Raw genomic sequence first — 18861 nt, 5'->3', positions numbered from 1 at the left:
GAGCTGTGCAGGCCCATGTATAGGTGAGATTTTTTGGATAAATACCTGTACTATTTTTGATCCATGATTAGAAGTCCACAGTTATGGAACACTGACTGTATGCATTGATTTATGCCATTTTATACAGGGGACTTGAGCATCCACAGATTTTTCTCTCCACAAGGAACCAATTCCCTATGGATACCAAGGGTAGTCAAGTTTTGGGGGAGTCAAAAGTTACACATGAATTTTTGACTATGCGGGTGGGGTCGGGACCCTTAACCCCCAAGGGTCAACTGTACTTATATTTGTGTGTCTTTAAGACAAGGGAGTCTTTAAGACTTTACGACTACCCTACTAGCACTGTAAGCATCCTTAAAAGGAGGAACCATGTTTGTTTTATTCATTACCATATCCTCAGTGCCTAACATGGTGGCTGTTCCCTAGGAAGCATTTGATCATATCTGTTAAATTAGAAGGATGAACAGGAGTCAAGTGGCACAGAGTTTTTGGTATGTTTCTTTTCATACTTTACCAATAGGAGTTTTATTTCAGAAGTCATGATTATAATTACAGGGTCTAGGGTTTATCTGAATTAATCTCACTGGACATTTTAACCCCTTACCCAATTCTTTGTTTAACCTTGTCTTTCCTCTAAGTTCCAAAGAAACCATCATCAGAATTTTTTTTAAAGAAGAAAATTGTTTCATTTGTAACTATTGAACAAGTGTAAGATTGATGAAATCTTTATGTGCCATAGGTAAAGCAATGAATAATATATAAATACCCAAAGAATTATATCACATCGATTTTTAAAATCATGAAATATCTTGCAGAGCTAGGGTCCATGTTTTTGAGCAGTATACATGCTTTCGGTATTACCAGTTCAGTTGCAAATATCTGAACATGGTAAAGGTAGAAGAAAAGAAAAAATGTCACTTAGCTCCTTTTTTTTGTGTGCTATAAGATATTTGTTAGTTGAAATGTTAACTTTTTTTCATAGCTAATGGGACAGAAACCATGAATCCAATTCAGCTAACTCCCAGGAAGACTAGATAAGAACTATTCAATTATAGGTTGCTTATTTATCTAATTCTCTTGGCAGGATTTGCTTTTGGTAAAACAAATCACCTGTTGAAGAAAAAAAAGTCATTTAAGTGATTAAAATCTACTTTAGTTAATTTCCTCTTTAACTTATTTGTACGCCAGCAAGAGCTGATAATTGTAATGAATAATTCTTATGGGAAACTTTCATTGACATTTGGATCTCATTAAACTTTGAAAAACTTGTACCATCTTGTTCTTTTGGGGCTTCCTTTCCCCTACCCCCCAGGATAACTGTTTTCAAGGCAGGCTACAGTGCATGAAGTTTGATGCATGAGCTTTGAAACTTCAGAGTTTGAAATCCAGTTCTTTCATTACTAGCTGTGTGAGCCAGGGCAATTTTAAGTTAAAAAACACACACAACTCAAATGCAGTTGTAAAATGATTGTTACAATGGATTGTCAGGATAATTAAATGAGCTAATGTAAAGTGCTAGGCTTAGAGATGTAAAATGTTTAACATAGTTGGGCATATGGTAAGAATATATTAATAGGTATTGCTCATTATTAATAAGAAGCTCAGAAATAGAAAAGCTGATTGGATGAAGAGGGGCTGCTGGAAAAACAAAGATCAATTTCCTCTTTATAATTAATGTATAAGTTGCTAGAAAATTTAGCATATGAATAATAGACATCTGCTCTATTATCAAGAAAACACAATTTTTCAAGTTCTTACCAAACTACTTTTGTGTTATACATACCATCCATTCAGAATTCTTTTTTTAGAGGATATTTTTGCCTTAGGGGTCAGAGTATATAACACTTCTAGAACAAGTACACCTGAGTCCCAGTGTAGAATTAAAATCAGTTAATGTGAACGTCAACCCTTCCTCTTGGTGTTTTAAAGTGCATATCATTTAAAGGTAAAGCAAATGTAAAATAGAAAAAGATGACTGCAGGGACTGGTGAGTATAGATGGTGTAAGAAAATGCGTGGTAGAGAATGAGAAAGGAGAGAGAAAGAGTAGTAGCATCTTGATTTGAATATATCTATCTTATCTATCTATTGAAATTACAAATGTCATTGCTATATGCAGGCATGTTATTAACCTCAAATTTTAGCCCTTTTTTGAAGCTGGAGAATATGAATAATATTGTTAGACATGTAAGTCAACTTTTGATTTTTTGTGCAGACGAGAAAGTGGGGTTTGTAAAAACTTATTTAGGTATGCATTGGAAATTTTTGTGTGTATGTGAAGGAAACAGTCTTACCATTTCAAAATACTTTGTTCAGACTAATCTTAAAATTAATTTGTGTTTTGGACACACATCATTTGTTTCTGCCACTAAGAAGATTATTAAAGGCCAAGTTAGATGGATTTAAAAGTAAGCAAAATAATCCATACTGTAAATAATCTATGTGCAAAGAGATATAATAGGGAGTGTCCTTTTTTATTTATTCAGTACTATGCTTTGAGTTTAGGTTTAATGTCTTATTTATAGTGGAAAAGGTAAGGAATTTTCCCATAGTTTAGAAGTGATTTAGCTTAGAGATAAAAATTGCCACAAGGCACTGAAAGAACAGAGTTTGGGACTTCTGCTCTCATTTAAAAAATGTTCCTAATTTCTTAAAAATGTGTTTATTAGACATAGCAGAAGCCTGTCTTAGAGAATGAAGGAACATCCTGACCGGAAATAAAACTATGAGAAGTCAAGGAAACAACTGGTGCCTTGGAAGTTGATCCTTTTGTGTTTCTCCTGCTTTATAATTTATCTTTATAGCATCAACATGTGCTTTTAGCTACCATTTCTGTCTTGATGACTAGCCCTGTCATTATCAGCCTTTATTAATCCTAGCTCTCTCAGGATTGATTTCTGAAATTGACCCCTAACCACCATCTCTTACTTCTCTGGATGAGGGGTTATGGAACAGGAACAGAAGAAAGTACAAAGCTTTTATTTTTCTTTGTTAAACTAGACTTAAAACAGTCTTAAAGGAGCCTCTGAGAAGCCATATACTCTCATGATCCAAATTCCTGCGTTCTCAATCTAGTCAAATAGGTGTATTTCCATTTGGGAAGCGTCTCACTATACCATCTTCCTTCTGGGAAAGAAAATAATTTAGTTCCTCCTGAGTCCATATTGTTGAGGAGTTTGCAAAATGTAGGTTTATACTGGAGGTTATTTTGTCTCTTTGTGCTTGTGTTCAGTGTATTCTATTGGAAGCTATTATGAGGGCTGTGGGGAAAGAAAGATGAGCTGGTGTCTGCACTTTTCTTAAACAGCTGGGGCTATGAGCAGAAACTCTTTAAATTGCACATGCAAATGTAGCATCTGGCATAGTGGGAACAACAGAGCTCCAGGGACCCTGGAAGAGGTGAAGTAGGAGAGTTTGTCAAGTTTCTTACAGTTTTAACTTCGGACCTTAAGAATAGAATTAAACAACAAAGAGTAGTGAGCTTTGCTCTAGCATCTCAAGAAACACAATCAGTAGGACTTTAGCCTGAGTGAAAAGCATGTAGACTGTGATTGAAGAAGCAGGAGTTGGAGATCAACATAAATCAGCTTCAAAGTAGTGGTTCCCAAAGTGTGCCCCCCACAACCCGGTCAGTGTCAGCATTATCTGGGAATTTGTTAGAAATGCAAATTCTTGGTCCTCAACCCAGAACTACTGGATCAGAAATTGGGGGTAGGACCCAGAAATCTATGGTTCAACAAGTCCTCCAGATTATTCTGATAAATGCTAAAAATTGAGAATCACCATTTTAGGGCATTGGGGATTTTTTTTTTTTTTTTTTTTTTTTACTTAATAAGGAGGTGGCCTTCATCTCCTGTCCCTTACTGATTGTCGTAGGTCCATGAATGAATGCATGTGTGCATACCAGATTTAAAAAGTGATGATAGCCCAGCCAGTGTGGCTCAGTGGTTGAGCATCGACCTATGAACCAGGAAGTCACAGGTTTGATTCCTGGTCAGGGTACATGCCTGGGTTGAAGGCTCAATCCCCAATGTGGGGTGTGCTGGAGGCAGCCAATCAATGAATCTCTCTCATCATTGATGTTTGTATCTCTCTCTTCTTCTCCCTTCCTCTCTGAAATCAATAAAAAAATATTTTAAAAAAAGTGATGATAGACCCTGGAAGGGCCTTGCTATCACATTTTATTATTTTAAGACCTGACGTGACCCCTTTCTTAGGTGTTCCTCTTTCTTCTCAAGTCTTAGCTACCTCAGTTTGGTGACTCTCAGCAGATGCCATCTACTTGTTATTTCACAATGGAACTGAGCTGTTCAAAGTGGTAGCCTACACATGGCCACATGTGACTACTTAAATTAAAATTAAGTAAAATAAAAAGTTTAGCTTCTCAACTCTAGCCATATTTCAACTGCTTAGTAGCCACATGTGGATAGAAGCTACTCTATTGGACAGTACTAATATGGAACATCTTTATCTCTTGGATACTAACCTGGTAAAGCTACCAGTAATGTTTACTAACTTCAGTTGTGTAAACACTCCCACCATGACCAGTGTCGAGCTACCAACATGGAGTTGGAAAGAGATACGCACAATCAACTCTTGAGAGCCAACATGAGTTGGTTCCAGGTCACCACTTGTTTTATGAGAGGAATTCTTTCTTGATGGCATAAAGTACAAATTCTGTTCTTTATATTCTAATTTGATTTTATGTGGTTGGTTTTCCAAGAATACAATATTAATAGCATACTAAATATGGCCAATAAAGTCTATTTTAAAAGATCTATTCCATGTCAATAGGAAAACTGCTCAAAGTGGATTGGGACCAGTGTCTTACAGTGTCTGTGTACTCAAAACTAAACCATACAAGATGTTAAGATGCATTTGTTTTAGTCTGAATTTTGTATTGAGTCAATGTTGTACTCCATTTATTATTTCTAATAAGTGGAGGTGTTTATAGTCATGTCTGGTTGTGGATAGTAAGTGGGTAGGATTGACTTGCTTGTTAATTGAAAATGGAAGAATTATCTTTCATCTTTGAGGTCATGAATGACTTGTAAGTATGCTTAAAAGGATGAGCAATGTACTTAACTTTTAAAATATTTGCCATTTTTAAAGTGCTTAGAAATCCTTTTTGAAAGATGTAAAATTATTCTTTTATTGCAAGCCAAACAGAAGCCAGGGGCTAGTTTTAAGTTTCATAATCAGACTTGGAAAAGACCTTTATTGTTGTTTGTTAAGCAGTACATCCTCTAAACCTGTGTGTGTGTGTGTGTGTGTGTGTGTATGTGTGTGTATCTGCAGTGATGGTGGGGGTTTATGGTCATGAATGATGCTCTTGCCTCACTAAGCTAACTACATAGCTGTTAGACAGAAATAAATTTTAGTTCATGGATTTTACACCCAAAATTAAAAATGAGAAATTAAATTATTCTGATCCGATTTCCTTTCTTTAAAAGGAAAACCTAACTCCGAATTGCTATTATTAAAACTCTTGTTAATTGTTGTAATCATAATTGGACAAGAATTATCAGGTAAACTAATAACCTTGTTGAGCCTAATTATTTCTGCAGAAATATTATACACATTTGTGTCAAACTGGGTCATTTTTTGGCTCTTGGGAATCTGCCATTTTAATGCTGGTCCAGCTAAAGCTGGGTGTCCTTGAGTAACAGCTGCTAAAAATTAAATCAATAAGTGGTGTCCAAATGTCAGAAAGAGTGATGCACCTGGGGACAGTTTGAGACAGTATGTGGGGTTTGATTCTGGGTAGTCAGAGTTTAAATTTGACTTAGAAAAGAAATAAGTCAGCATCTTTAATCCCCAAACATTATACACCATCTAGTCAGTAGACTTAGTAAAGGTCAAACAATCGATATAGTTGGCATTAGCAGAGCTAGGTTATGGAAGATGGTTTTATTCCTTGAAATTGTTATTTACAATTCCAGCATACAGAAAGATAGGCAGATTGTCAGGTGAAGTAAAAAAGAAGCTGATTATTGGTCAAGGAGCTAAATTAAGATATTCAGTGAACTTGGGAAATAATGGGGACCTCAAATTGCTTCCACATTTGTCTTTGTTAAAGGTTTAATATTTCGAATGTGTACTTATCCTTTGGGGAAAATGGGTCTGCTAGATATATCATCAATCTAGTAAGATGGGAATGCCAGGAGAAGCATTTTATGGTTCATCATGTTGTTACTCTAGTATTGACTTACACTAGAAAAAATTAAAAAAGAACAAGAATATGTTTTTGCCCTTTGCAAAATCACTTGGAATTGAGTAAAGATAATTGGTGAAAATATTAGGTTCTCCCATTAAGTTATATTAAGTCGCAAACTATGGGAAGAGGGGACTTATATTTTCCATTATTTCTAGAGAGGTAGCAGAGCAGGTATGGAATGGAAAAACATGAATAAAAACTGAGAAGCGAGGATATAATAACTTGGTTAAAACCTAGTCATTTGACAACTAAATAAACATTATATGAACATCCTCTCTAATAAAATGGTAATATGCAAATTAACCATCACTCTGCTACATAAGCCACACCCACCATCCAATCAGGGCGAGTATGCAAATTAACCCCAATCCAAGATGGCTACAGCCACAGAGAGCAAGATTTCCCAGGTAACAGAGGAAGCCAAGCTTTCCATAGCCATTGCAGGCCTAAGCCTCCACTCAAGCTACAAAGTTTCAATTATAGAAGGTAAACAAATTCAAACAAATGGCGGCAGAATGGAGCTTGAGAGAGCAGGCCAGGGTTGCTGGCGGCAACAGGGGAAGCAAAGCTTTCTGCACACCCTGGCCGGGCTCACCCACTTAAGGCTACAAAGTTTCAGTTGTAGAAGGTGAATTAACTGCCACAGAAATGGCTGCCGCCCCAGAAATGGCTGCCACCCCAGGCTACAAAGTTTCAATTGTAGAAGGAAAATAAATTCCAGATACCATGGCCTCCCCTTGGGTTGCCAGGAGGCGTGGCCGGCCTGCAAACCACCACAGGCCCCTCGCTCAGGCCGCCCCACACCCCAAGGAAACCCCCACCCTTATCTGTGACACCCTTCAGGGCAAACCAGCTGGCCCCCACCCCTGTACCAGGCCTCTATCCTATCTAATAAAAGAGTAATATACAGATTGATCATCACTGCAACACACAATATAGATGCCCCCATGTGGTCAAAGATCCTGCCCCCATGTGGACACAAGATGGCCACTACAAGGTGGCCAGCAGGAGAGGGCAGTTGTGAGGGACCAGGCCTGCAAGGGAGGGCAGTTGGAGGTGATCAACCCTGCAGGAGAGGGCAGTTAGGGGTGACCAGGCTGGCAGAGGAGGGAAGTTGGGGGCAAACAGGCTGGCAGGGGAGCAGTTAAGCATCAACCAGGCTGGCAGTGGAGTGGTTAGGGGGTGATCAGGCTGGCAGGCAGAAGTGGTTAGGGGCAATCAGGAAGGCAGGCAGGCAAGCAGTTGGGAGCCAGCAGTCCTGGATTGTGAGAGGGATGTGCACGAATTTTGTGCACCGGGCTTCTAGTATTCAAATAAGAGAATTTAGCATAGCCATTCGAAAGCCAAAAGAAAGTGTTTTTGAATTCCATCTTATAAGTAAAAAAAAATTTCCAAATAGTGTGTGTGTTTTAATTTTCACCCAGAAAGACTCCTATTACAATTGATCAAGAAATTAACCTGTGCTATCCTATTTTAAAAATCTTATTTTGTCACACATAAAAAATTAAAAAAATACATAGATGGATATATATATATGTGTGTGTATATATATGTTGTGTGTGTGTGTGTATATATATATATATATATATATATATATATTTGAAATATATTTTTATTGATTTCAGAGAGGAAGGGAGAGGGAGAGAGAGAGATAGAAACATCAATGATGAGAGAGAATCATTGATTGGCTGCCTCCAGCACACTCCCTACTGGGGATAGAGCCCACACCCCGGGCATGTGCCCTTGACCAGAATCAAACCTGGGACCCTTCAATCCATAGGCCGACGCTCCCACTGAGCCAAACCGGCTAGGGTGGATATATATTTTTGACCAAAGATTGTGATATAGTAGGAGACAAAATTAGGGCCATTTTCTTGCTTTTTCTAACTCTAGACTGCTCTACTATAATGAAGTTTGGATCAGATAGCAATGAGAAATTGATAGCAATCAGAGGCAACTCTGATATAATCTCTTTAGTTAGCTGCGTGTTTCGGATCTCACAGGGAGAAAAGTTGTCCTTAATGTTTAAGTATATCTTCTTTATTAAGTGTTACCAGGGCAACCTGGAGAGCACTGTTTGTAGATCATCTATTGAGAAGAGTATACGTGAAGAAAGACTATGTTGGGGAAATAGAGAGTTACCTAGCAGATTTTATTGATTCTCTGGACTTGTGGTAGGTTCCAGTCATGGCCCTAATTCTTTAACCTGTGCCTACATCCACATCCTTTGCCCTGAGACTGCATTTCCTCTCAATGAAAAGACAGAGTCTATTTCCCTTAAATCTGGACTTGTTTTGTTAATTGCTTTGGTCAATAGAATGCAGCAGAAGTGAGAGTATGCCATTTCTGAGCCTCTGTCTAAGAAGGCATTGTGTTTTCCATTTGTTCACTAATGGAGAGCAATGCTTTCTAGTCTGCTGTGTGATGAGAGACACAATTTCAGACATGTGAGACATGTGACAGAGCCCAGGCAATAACAACTGAGCCGTCAAGTAGACCACACCAGACAGGAGAGCAGCAAATGCTTAATGCTATATGCCACTGATGTTTTGTGGTTGTTACGCAGCACTGTTGTGGCAATAGAGAGCTGATATAGGGCACTAGTTTTGTCTCAGGGTATGGAGATCTGATAAATCTTTCAGGAACTCTTGATTCTTTATTAAAGTAAATAGGAAGTCCTTGAAGAGACAGGCTTGCTTAGCTCAAGCACCTTCCATGAGGCATTTATTTATTGAGTTGATATGACCTGGGGGGCAAAGTTTCAGCCCTTGGCTTGGTAGCAGCAGTATGCAAATATATTTGTGTCCCTCCAAATTCCACAGATGGGGTGTAGAAGTTAAGAAGGTCCTCCTTGCATCAGCATTGTCACAATTCCAGTGAAGAGTTTGTTCCCCTTAGAGCAGTGGTTCTCAACCTTTCTAATGTTGCAACCCTTTAATACAGTTCCTCATGTTGTGGTGACCCCCAACCATAAAATTATTTTCGTTGCTACTTCATAACTGTAATTTTGCTACTGTTATGAATCGTAATGTAAATATCTGTGTTTTCTGATGGTCTTAGGCGACCCTGCTAGTGGTTCTCAACCTGTGGGTCGCAACCATCGGAAAGACCATCGGAAAACACAGATATTTACATTACGATTCATAACAGTAGCAAAATTACAGTTATGAAGTAGCAACAAAAATAATTTTATGGTTGGGGGTCACCACAACATGAGCAACTGTATTAAAGGGTCTCGGCATTAGAAAGGTTGAGAACCACTGCCTTAGAGAATAGATGTGACTTAATAATGGCCAATGGCATATCTGTATTTGTTATCAAAGCAGAATGATCAAATTTTTTTATAAAATGTGTCTTGGGAATTAAGACACATACCCTTAAAATTTTTTGTGTGAGTTTCATTTCTGGTATATTTGAGACTGCCGTTCCATTGTCTTCTGGCTTTATTTTACCTCTACTTTTCCCCCTTACTAGAGAAAACAATGGCATTTTGTAGAGCCCCAAGGGATTTGAATCTAAGAGGGACAGGTTTTTATCTGTGAATAGAAAGGGAATTTGGTTGAAAATAGAGGCTACTTATGATTCATTCAGAGGAATTTTTTCCTCTCCATCATTTTATTAGCCTAGTGATTTGATCCTCCGTGGCACTTCAGAGCCCTCTGTGAGATGACTTGGTTCAGCTGCACTGGATCTTTTTCAAATATTTTCTAAGGACAAACACCCTCCCTGTGGGTTTCCTCAGCTGCAATGATTGTCTTGTCTGGGGATTGTATTCTGATTAATTTAACTTAAGCTTCCTTACTGCTTCAGTGGATTCCAAATTTGTCATGGTTAAAAAAAAAATTCTCCTGAGAAGTCTCATAAAAGAAGTTCATGAGAATAGGGCTTAGACTTTGTTCTTCTGAGCAATCTTTATAATGTGGCAGAAGGCTGAGAAGAATAGAAGGAATGCCAGATTCTTCCCGATGCATGCTCATAGGTCAGGCATAATACCTGAGTTGTGCAGAAATTTCCATGACCATTGCTCTGCCTGGAGATGCCCCTCTCCTCCAATTGAACTAAAAGCAGTGAAAAGCATGCAATAAGTTCACACAGCCAGCAGGGGGCAGGAGCGCCCTGGCCATAATTCCCAATCTCTTCACTAGGTGTTGCTCAAACCAACCATTGCACACTGTTCTCAAAGACAGCTGGTTCTGAACTATTATCAGGACTTTTTTTTTTTTTTTTTTAATAAAATTTTTGCTTTTACTAAGTCTCATTTGCTGACAGTGTGGGCAGTAGAGTCAGTCCGCTTGAATTTGAATTCTGGCTGCTCTAATTGCTAGCTTTGCCATCTCTTTGTGCTTGAGTCTTTCTCATCTGAAAAATGGGAAAAGAACAGTTGTGAAGATGATTGAGTTAACTTGTGTAATGCATTTAGAATAGTACCAGGCACTTAGTAAGTTCTTGATAAATATCAGCTAATAATAGTATAGTTATTTTTTATTTTATTTTTTTTACCTTCCACCTTTCATCCTCCTAAGTCTGAATGTAAAAATAAACTTATCTGGCAATAGATTCTGCAGGCTGACTCCTCCTCTTTGTTCTTCAAAACTCATCTCAAAAATACAATATCACCTCTGTGGCATTTCTGCCAAAAATGCTTACGCTAAATCTAATAATGAGAAAACATCAGACAAAACCAAATTGAGGTACATTCTAAATAACTAGACTGTGCACTTAAAAAATGACAAGGTCACGAGAGACAAACTGTTCCAGACTGTAGAATACTAAACAGACATGACAACTGAATTTACAGTAAGACAACTGGTGAAAGTTGAATAAGGTCTGTAGGTGAGATAGTAGTATTAGGTTAGTATTAAATTTCTGGTTTTTCACATTGTAGGCAATGGGAAAGAATGCCCTTGATCTTAGGAAACATACACTGGAGTATTTAAGAGTAAAAGGGATATAATCTCTGAAAGTTATTCTCAAATGTTTAAAAATATATATTTGTTTATATTTATGTATTATGTATATGAGGGCATAAGATGAAAGGTTTATGAGAATTATTTGTATTATTCATGCAACTTTTTTTTGTAAGCCTGAAATAACATAAAAAACTCAGAGTTAAAAAAATAAAAACCATGAATAAAAAATGAAATATATTATCCCGGATACCTCCTTCTCCAAGTTTTTCTTGATGTTTCCATGCCCTCACTCTTAGATGGGTTAGGTGCTTCTGCCCTGTGTGCCCTTGACCTGTATGCAGCCTCTCTGTCATAACCCTATATTGTGACTATCTTTTATGTCATTAAACTATAAGCCTCGGCAAGAAGGCAGGGACTCTATGTCATTGTTCATCTTTGTGTCACTGAGCCTAGCGAATACCTGGCACAGAGAAGAAACTCATTACATATTTGCTGAGTGATAAGATCGTGGGACATGATGTTATACCCACAGTTTCATTATTCAGGGGCCTGTTGTGAATTTTAGGCTTGCTTTTCAGGTTTTGTAGCAGGAATGTAGCACAGGTTTGGGACTCAACACACCTAGTCAGAGAGCCAAGTTCTGTCACATGGTGCACAAGGGACAATCTCTTCAGTTTATTTATATCTTAGTGCTGTGATTGTCTAGCTCAGAAACAACCTGAGGATAGAATTTGAGCTCTTCAAAAGAAAGGCAAATCAGTGGACTCTCTCTGTCTAGGCATTTAACTTAAGGGAATTCCACTCTATGTTTAGTATGAAAAGAAACTTATTTTACTTACAGTTGTAGCCACCACATGCAAACCGTGATTTCATTTGGTGTACAACTGAAGAAACAACAATCTGAACTGAAGCTGGAGGCAGAAATGACTGTAAGGGCATTAGTGAGAAACGTATGTGCATGCGTGCATCCTACTTGTTCCCTTTTTCATGGGTAATGTTTGGGATGTTTAAAGGACAGGTTTGTCTATAAGCAGTCAGCTGATGTTAGAATGTAACTTCATAAAGATGTAACTCATATTTATTTGTGATCTCTATATTAATTCACTGTCATTGTGGTCACCACCTCACCACTATTTTTTATATAATATTAACTTCCAAGCTGGATATTTTGCCATTTGGCAAAGATAACAATATAATATAAAATCAACATTACTTTTGTCTTTACTAGAAACCATAGAAGCCTATCCAGAAAACATTCAAATGAGTGCATAGGACTCTAGAAAAGGAATGCAACTCCAAATTGTAAAAAATGTGCAACCAAACCAGGTTTCTTACCAAGGTTTATTTTTAATTTATGACCTGATGAAGTGAGGCTATCACATGCATTGTCTAGTTCAGAATGGAATCTCTATGAGGAAGACAAATTGGATTGTAGAGTCTCTGATCAGTATGAATAGCTGAGGAAAAAGTGGAACTCCCCACACCTCAAATATACTAGTAACTCCCTCACACATTCTACCAATCAGTGATTCATTCGAAATAACACGTTCTTTTTCTAAAAGCTGCTCTGAAAGTGAAGCCTACTATCTAGACTTTGGTATGAATTGGTTTAATCAGGCATTTTGATTGCTTTTCCTCTAACACCTAGTTCAAAAGATGAAATAGTGGTCTTGTTTGGAGGGAATTGGAGGAGGAGGAAAGGGCAATTTTAGAGTGAGATATAGTTTGGAAAAGGTGCTGGCCAGGGAAGTGCTGAAGTGGATGCTTCGGAGAGCTGCAAACATTGTCCTGGTTCTTGGAAGTTGGGGAACACAAGTAGGGAGAGGAGTGGAAGTGGTCAAGCCTCCAGGAAGAGAAGGTTGACGTTGCCAAAGCAGATGTTGCCCATGTGGCAGTGGTGGCATGAGTCCTGCTTGGCATACCGTGAAGTAGCATGTAAGTAATGGTTCTGTAATTGTTTGCCTTGTGGATTACCTGGCTTGTTTCTCTTGAGGCATGAACTGTCTTATACATCTATGTTTATCTTAGAATAGAGTTACTTATGCTTGTTCTTAAACACATATTTAATTAAACATATAATGTTCCTGACACCTTTGCCATACCTACTGATACTTGTCTAGGATCTTGCCCCCTGAAACTTAATTTCTCAACAAAGTCTTCAAAGTACTTGGCCCAAACTAACTTCCACTAACTTTAAAAAGAAAATGATCAAATTCCAGAGCAGCCAACTGAATATTCTGTTATATGAAGCATTACCATAAATGGCTCATTTATCTAAATGGCATTCAATCTCATGTGGGCATTCAAGGATGTAAAGACAGACAATGGCTATCTCTCCAAACCCTAAAAATGTCATAAGATATGGATAGGTAGTGTGCAGAAAGTTTTTATTTTTGTCAAAGCCAGTTTTGACTTTGGGGTATCAAAAGGCTGTGTCATTGTCCTCTAGAACCAAATACATTCTAGAGCTAAGAGTTTTTGCCACATCAATGAAGAGTTGAAGAGTAGAAAAGGTCAGAGTTCATAAGTAGGAAGAAAGAAACCAAGAAATGGCTGAGAGGTCAACACAGACATGATACCTGATCTCACGGAGGGCTTTGTGGGGAGGGAAAGAGAGAACATCTTTAGGTAATGAAAAATAAGCTCAGCAGGGCATATATATTTGCAGGTTTCCTAGTTATTTGTCACTTGCTCCCAGATTTTCTCTGACAAACTCTCAGGATAACTTCTTAGAGCAAATGTGCTCTTTTTTTGGGGGGGGGGTGGTGGGGGGGGAGGTAAAAGTCTAAATCAGGCTGTCAGATACACTTATGGATCAGTCCAATCTACCTTCACTGCCACTGCCTTTATTCAGATCCACATCTCTCTTCTCTGGGCAGCTCCAACCACCCTGTAAGGGCTGACGTTGCCTCCATTGCCCTGCTTCTGTTGCTTCACCCCTTGCCTTCAATGTCATCCTCCACTCTACAAGGGAATTTTTCTGAGATGCAAATGTTGTTTGACAGCTCTGCTTAAAAGCTTTCATTGACTTTTTATTTTCTGTGGAATAAATCTCAAAATTTATAGCATTAAGAACCTTCATATTTTATCCCTCCAACCTTATCTCTTATGACATCCCTTTATTGATTCTAGCATCACACAGAGTTCTTATAATTTATATCTCCAGTTCTTTATATATGCCTGACAAACTGCTACTCCACCATTTAAAGGCAAAATCAAGTCTTTTGTCATCTTTGGAAGCCTCCTCTTCCTCCTATTCTCACCTCCGAACTCCAAGTCAAAGTGAGCATGTTCATTGATGTTGCCACTCTATCTAGTTTACATATCTAACTACATTTAGTGGTTTATGCACTTATTTCCCCCATTAGATTTTGACCTTTTTCAAGGTTGGTCCCTAATTGATTTATTTTTGTAGAGCAAGGACATGGCACATAATAAGTACTTAACCATTGTTTATTGGATGAATGAGTGAAGTTTTCATGCTTAAATCCCAGTGTTTAGTTAGTAACTCAATAAAGTAAAACTGAGGACTGTTTACTAAGAGTTAGCCTGGCACTGGGCTAGGTCCCATGTGGGTTGTTGGGTAGTGAAGGACACACTCGTTGGAGAGAAGGGCTTGAGCCCATGTAGATGTGGGTTCATTTTTAAGGGGAAAATAAATTTAGAAAGACAAACAATAGGTGGTGGGGGTGCAGCTATTGCTAAGTAGGGGAGATATTCATGATATCATGGAAAACATTGCTAGCTTAAATGGTATGAATGGGAAGTGTTATATTAGCGGTGGCCATGCACATGTGTTTGGAGAGGAATGAAATGTGTTGAAATAGTAGAATTAGATGAACATGAATTGGTCAGCGAGAAAGTGAATGTTGTGGTCAGCAAGATACTTGAAGCTGCAGGTGTGGTAAAGACCAAAGGGCTCTGTGACTCTGATATTCTGTCAACTATGTCGAGAGGGAGAGGGAGACTGGGGAGGCACCTGGGAGAGGTTTGTGCAGAGAACAAAGACTGCAGTCATATTTTCTGCTGCACTGGGACTCTCCTTCCCTCAGTAAGAGGAACCTTCTCACTCCATGCAGCAATGCCTCAGTGACGCTGAGCAATAAAGGTTCATGAATTTTCTATTTATTGGTGTTGTAGCAGCTGCTACAGTGAGAGGCTCACAGCTTGGTACCTCAGCTGTATACAACTTTCTGACCCAGTATGTAGCGCTTTTAAAAGTATTTTATCCTGAAAATGTACAAACACACAAAACGGAGAGATTTTTACCCATGTAAACATAAGCTACTTTTAACAAATATCAACATTTTGTGGTTCTTTTTAACTGACATTTTAAAGCAAACTCTAGACTCATAGTATTTTATACATAAGTATATCAGTGTGTACCTCTATCTGATAAGGATATTAAAAATCATATAACCACCAAGCCATATCACATCCAGGGTTGCTTTTAATATGCTCTAGGGACTAGCCCCCTCCCTGCCACTTCACCCCATTCCTCTATCAGGCTGCATATACTATTTCCGGTTATGCCTGATGCCACTGTCTTTCTGAGAGAAGAACCAGCTATTATACCCATGCTCCTTGTGCTGACAGAGTCTTTCATTTGCAAAGCCTCACCTATGAAGAATGAAGTGTCCTGGCCTTTGCTTTTGTTCCACTTATACCTGACATTTTAATTAGCAGAAAGATGTATTCTGTCTGTAAATGAATCTAGCACTATTTCAAGTCTGACCCCTCTCTGCTATATCAAAAGGGTTTGTTTTAAAAATTTTGGGCTTGAGAGTTCTTAGAGATTTTCAACAAGTGTAAACATGCCAAGTGTTTATATACATGGAATTGTCTGTTCTGATCCATCACTTTTGGGGGAATAAATGAACCTCATTTATACAGTGACTTTCTGAGCTAACTTGGGATGGTAGCAGTCATCGCAGCCAGCTACATTAGTTGCTCTCTTGGTCCCTCTTTGCCTCTGGAGAAAGCCAAAAGCACCCCTATGAATTAGGATTGATCAACAGAATACATGCAAAGAATGCTAGCCCTCAAGTATTTATGATCTACTTGGCAAGGTAAAGCACATATGTAAAAATTTAATTATCCAGCCAAAACCGGTTTGGCTCAGTGGATAGAGCGTTGGCCTTCGGACTGAAAGGTCCCAGGTTCGATTCCGGTCAAGGGCATGTACCTTGGTTGCGGGCACATCCCCAGTAGGGGGTGTGCAAGAGGCAGCTGATCGATGTTTCTCTCTCATTGATGTTTCTAACTCTCTATCCCTCTCCCTTCCTATCTGTAAAAAATCAATAAAATATATTTAAAAAAATTTAATTATCCATAAGGCATTGGAATTAAGGGTCCAAAGATAGCAGTGTTCATGCTTTGGGCATTAAGAGTTGGAGGCTTCTGCCCTAACCAGTTTTGCTCAGTGGATAGAGCATTGGCCTGCGGACTGAAAGGTCCCAGGTTCGATTCCGGTCAAGGGCATGTACCTTGGTTGCAGGCACATCCCTAGTAGGAGGTGTGCAGGAGGCAGCTGATCAACGTTTCTCTCTCATCGATGTTTCTGACTCTCTGTCCCTCTCCCTTCCTATCTGTAAAAAAATCAATAAAATATATATTTTTTAAAAAAGAGTTGGAGGCTTATAACTGGAAATAGTCCTGGGTTTTGTTGAGAAGTGAGATTTTACCTGGACTTTGATTGCTGATCATAGCCAGAGAAGAAGGAGTGGGTGTTTGGGGGTACAGTGGTCATGAGACAGAATACAGGACAAGCAAGATTTGGAGAGGTGAAGGCACAGGCCAGGCACAGAGAAGTACATGTAACCCAGTGTAGTAGTCATTTGTAGTGACCTGCACTGCATATCACCACCTTCCCACCTGATTTAAGGTCAAGTGGGATAGACAGTTCCACCTCAAGTGTCTACTATGATGGCTTTCTGCTTTTTTGGCTTCAGAACTTTTTTTGACGCCTAGAAAGTTAGCTCAGCACCACAGATATAATCCACCAGCATCAGGGAATCAGTGTCTGCGTTTGCAGGTCTCAACTAAAGGAAGCTGAGAGTCAGTGGAAAATGTCCTAGAAAATGTCACGGGGACAATTCTGAGATGCATTCTATATGGTTGTGGAGAGAGCCCCTACTGGAACTGAGCCTCAGTTGCCCATTATTGCTAACCAGCTCAAGCACATCTCTGCACTAGTTTACCTTCCTTCCTCTTTTACATTCACTTTCCCGTTCTTCTGCTCCCTGAAAACTGCTTCCAAAATAACCTCTGCACACCCAAATCCTTGTTGAAGACTCAGCTTTCTGGGGAACCCAAACTACGAAAACCAGTTTGGTAGAAATAAGGCAATATCCAGGGAAAGAGAAAGGAATGTAGAATGGTAGGGTTGATGAAGGCTTGATATATTTTTTTACTAATAAAAATAAGTATCCCTCCCTCCTTATTTTGTTTCCCTTTGCTTGCTTTTTCCTTGTTGTTATTTTTTATATAAATTATGCTTTTAGATTACAGTTCATGTGGAACTAGCATGAGCTATCCACCTAATCAAAGAGTAACATGCTAATTGACCATACCTTCACAACGCCCACCAGCCAACCAGGAGTGAGTATGCAAATTAACCCAACAAAGATGGCAGGTTAATTTGCATACGCAGGCACCGAGTGGCTGGGGAGCAGGGGTGTTCCACACCACCCCCAGCTGCTCCGGCCTCTGGGCAGCGTGGGAAGGTGGAAAGGCGGCTCTGGCCAGAGCGAAGGCGGTGCCGAAAGCCAGGGAAAGAAAGGCCCATTCTGGCATGAATCTTCGTGCATTGGGCTTCTAGTAGTTTATAATCTTCATGGATTCTGAGTTTAGGGATTCTGTCCTGTTGTCTCCTCATTTCAGTAAATGACAATCAGTTCTTCCCACTGAACAGTTCAAAAATTTTGAGTTCATCTCTGACTTTCTTCCATGTCTCACAGTCCATCTTTATCTTTCAGAAAATCTTGTTGGCTTCAAGTTCTCAATATATGGAGAACCTGGCTATTTCTCAGCACCTCCACCATTACCGCTCTGGTTTAAGCCACAGATAGCTCTCCCTTGGATCATTGTTAAGAGCATCCTGGTCTCACTGCTTCTGCCCTTAACTCTCTATTGTATTCTCAGAGTGAGTGTGTTAAAATATAAGCCAGAGGGTATCTTTCCAACCCTCAGCATTCTCCTATAGTTTTCCATTGTATTTTGAATAAAAGCCAGAATTCTTACATGATTTTTCATCTTTCCTTTTTTGATCTTTTTTTCTTACTACTCTCCCCTGGCTTCTTCCACTGCAACCCAATTGCCCCATTGCTGCAATTCAGTCAGGCCAGCATGCTCTCAACTCAGAGTTTTTGCACTTATGCAACCTCACATGGACCGCTTTCCTCCTGGATATTCACATGGCTCACCTCCTCACCTTCTCAGGTGTTTACTCACCTGTCATTTCTCAGTCAGTCCTTTTTAAGCTTCCCTATCTAAAATTATACCTTCCACTGGATACTTCTTTTCCCCCTCCCCTGCTTCATTTTTTCCTTTTGTACTTTTCACTATCTAATAAGCATTATTTTACTCATTAAACATTTTTAACCTTTTTTTTTCACCTTCCCAGAGGCAAACTCTCTAAGAGCAGGTGCCTTTTCTTGAGTGAGTGGGAGAATCTCTTGTTCATTTTTCTCTTCCAAGCCTAAAACAGTACACACACACACACACACACACACAC

At 39.0% G+C, this 18861-nt stretch overlaps 1 long non-coding RNA gene across 5 annotated transcripts in view; it reads left to right on the top strand.

Moving 5' to 3' along the window:
• Positions 1-18861, top strand: part of LOC114235163 (uncharacterized) — a 138365-nt gene that overhangs the window by 80360 nt on the left and 39144 nt on the right. The window contains exon 1 of one of the 5 annotated variants that reach the window (XR_008554487.1): positions 12377-12428. The exons of the other annotated variants lie outside the window; for them this stretch is intronic. This is a non-coding gene — a long non-coding RNA (uncharacterized LOC114235163). Of the gene's footprint in view, positions 1-12376; positions 12429-18861 lie in introns of those variants that run through there. 5 annotated transcript variants of the gene reach the window in all.

The sequence above is a fragment of the Eptesicus fuscus genome, chromosome 18, assembly GCF_027574615.1.
Source record: "Eptesicus fuscus isolate TK198812 chromosome 18, DD_ASM_mEF_20220401, whole genome shotgun sequence".
Taxonomy (NCBI): Eukaryota; Metazoa; Chordata; class Mammalia; order Chiroptera; family Vespertilionidae; genus Eptesicus; species Eptesicus fuscus.
This window is presented reverse-complemented; position numbering and strand designations above follow the sequence as displayed.